We start from the raw sequence: 3,118 nt of genomic DNA, 5'->3' as shown, positions 1-3,118 counted from the left end.
AATTACTGTATTCAACATCATCATTATTGATATCAAAGTGGCTATCATTACCATAAATTTAGTAAAACATTACTACATTCATTCTAAATATCGCTATGTGATAATAAACATTACCACGGCGTCCTTGTAATAAACCTGACAATAAATTCCTTTTTCTCATTTTCATTAATTTCAGAAGTCAGTTTCCGGGTGCAATGAAGGAGAGGCAAAGGGAAGAAGGGGCGGAAGAAAGAATGTAGAGTAAAAGGAGGATGAAGGGAGAAAAGGAAATATTAAATTTTATCTTCAATGTTCAAGGCAACGACCGCAGACAGGGGGTTGAATGGGGGGTGGGGGGAGGGGAATTCTTCTATGTTTCTCTCTCTCTCTCTCTCTCTCTCTCTCTCTCTCTCTCTCTCTCTCTCTCTCTCTCTCTCTCTCTCTCTCTTATTTTAGTGTACCACAACGTCCATGCTACTTCTACTTATATTTTCACCAAAATACTAGTACAATATCGAAAGTCTCAGTAGCGAATGCACAATATACAGCGTTGTAAATCACTGATTCGCTGTAACGCGCGACAGGTAAGAGATATAGGGAGAACAGCTATGATAACACTTCAATAACAGTGTCCAATAACATCCTAACGGCTTCGAGTCACGCAAATTGGAAAGTTTCAAGGTTAGTCTCGAAACATTTCTTTTTACTTAGATAATTGATGTCTTCTGGGAGATTTCGTTCTGGAATGGTTTTGTATAACTGGTATATGTGTGAATGTTTGTGTGTGTGTGTGTCTGTGTGTGTGTGTGTGTGTGTGTGTGTGTGTGTGTGTGTGTGTGTGTGTGTGTGTGTGTGTGTGTGTGTGTGTGCGTGTGTGTGTGTGTGTGTGTGTGTGCAGACATCATACAAAAGGTAGTGCTCCATGGCTGAACAAAGGTTGCGCCTTCAGACCGCAGTCCTCCTGAGTCTACATCACCAGAGGAAACATCTGCTCCGCACCTTCTACACTTGTGCCTGGTATACCCAAGTACCTTCCAGGTGACCTATTTCTCCCCCTCCAGTCAACCCTGCGAACTCACCCCCCCCCCTTGTCACGGCCGGATGAGTCTGACACTCCAATCTGCGGAGGCAAGCACCCGCCCAGGAGGGGAGCCGCCGAGTGAAGGGAACGTTTTCCACATCTCGTCAGGAGTCCAGCTCGCTTCCACTCGCCTTCAAGAGAAAAAGTCGAAAGGCAAGACCACTTTCATTGCCCTCCTTAAGTCCATTTCACGCGTCGTTGACATCTGATGGCAGCGGTGTCCACGGCCCTCACAACGCCAACGCTGATCGTTCGCCGACTGCTTTGAAGTGCCTCGCTCCCTGCCGACGTCTGTTGCCGTCTACGTTTCTGTTTCGGCCGAAGGGTTTTTCTCGGGGTCAGCTAGTAACAGCAGCCTTAAGACTTTCGATTTATTTTTTCTTTTCTTTTTTCACATTTTTTCTGTAGTTAAAATCTTTGACTATTTCCTCTTCTTATTGTCCTTCTACACTCAGACTTCCACTGTTGTCTGTATGTCTAATCCCAAATCACGACCATTCACACGCAGCAGAGCACAGTTTATCTTGGAAATAGTTGCAGCTATCGTTGGTATCCTCAACAAGCACACAAACAAAAGACATCTCACGAGCAACTCTCCATCACATAACGTGAGAGACTCTTCCTCCTCCCCCTCCTCCTCCCCTCGCCCCCGTGCACCTCATTTTCCTCTCTCCACACTGCCTTCACAATCCTCCACATCCTCTAACCCAACCGTTCTCTAACCCTATTCTCTTGTTACCAAGTTTGACGGAAGTTTGAAGCTAGACATAGATTCCCTAATTAAGGAAATGGAGGAATTAATAGTATCATCTAGGACATCGAGATCAGACAAGATAAAATCAGAAATGTTAAAATACTGTTCATTCCCGTCTTCATCTTACCCCACCAAAGTTCAAGGAAGCGTAACATGCCTTTGACCAACACCCTAACCCCTCGACGAAATTCAAACGAGTATTTGGCATGCTATTCAAGCCCTCTTACGTTGATCATGTATTACAGCCTGCCAGGATTTTGAGCTTACGGCCTCAGTCATTTTCTTAACGCTGTCTTCCTTGCTCATTGTGATCGCGTTTGAATTGCATTATATAAGTGGATTCCTTCTATCCCAGACAACTCCCAGTCAAGCATAAGGGGGTATTTCCTGGCATCGCATCCCATAAAGAACATAAGCTCCACTTCACTTCAGCAGTATTTGCATCATCTTTTACCTAAAGAAAATTTGGAGTGGAATAGAAAAGATAGATAACGTCGTCGAACTACCGGACGTTCTATTTTTCAACAGCAGGTAAAGACATTTCCGGCAATAAATGCACGAAGCCAACGTCGTATCTGCGAAACCTAGCTCGCCACCTCAGCATCATCAGGACCTTCGCCCAACTTGCTACCCCTTATCGGAACACCTCAATCCCTCGTACACCCTTTAGACCCTCTGCTGTTCCTAATCCATCTGCCACAAATGCTTCAATCATGGCTAATTTCCTCGTAACTGCAGAGTTGTTCCTATAGGACCCTTCCACAATCTTTATGGACACCCATGGTATTAATGTAAAGACTATACCGAAGAGGGTGCCTTGACACAAGGTTTGATAATGAAAATTAGACGTGGGAACAACCCCCACACAACGCACGTCACGTCATTTTTAGATGACTTTATCAAAGACCCCTAGAATACCCCTGCATTAAGGGTTCCTGCTGTTTCAAAAGCATTGATACTAGAAGGCTTGGGACAGAATGACATGGAAAAGTATACACACACACACACACACACACACACACACACACACACACACACACACACACACACACACACACATATATATATATATATATATATATATATATATATATATATATATATATATTTCTATATAATATATATATATATATATATATATATATATATATATATATATATATATATATTTATGTAAATGTGTGTGTGTGTGTGTGTGTGTGTGTGTGTGTGTATATATATATATATATATATATATATATATATATATATATATATATATATATATATATATATATGTATATATGTATATATGTATATATATA

This window comes from Penaeus vannamei, chromosome 6, assembly GCF_042767895.1.
Source record: "Penaeus vannamei isolate JL-2024 chromosome 6, ASM4276789v1, whole genome shotgun sequence".
In the NCBI taxonomy this organism is placed as follows: Eukaryota; Metazoa; Arthropoda; class Malacostraca; order Decapoda; family Penaeidae; genus Penaeus; species Penaeus vannamei.
Note: the sequence above shows the minus strand (reverse complement) of the source record.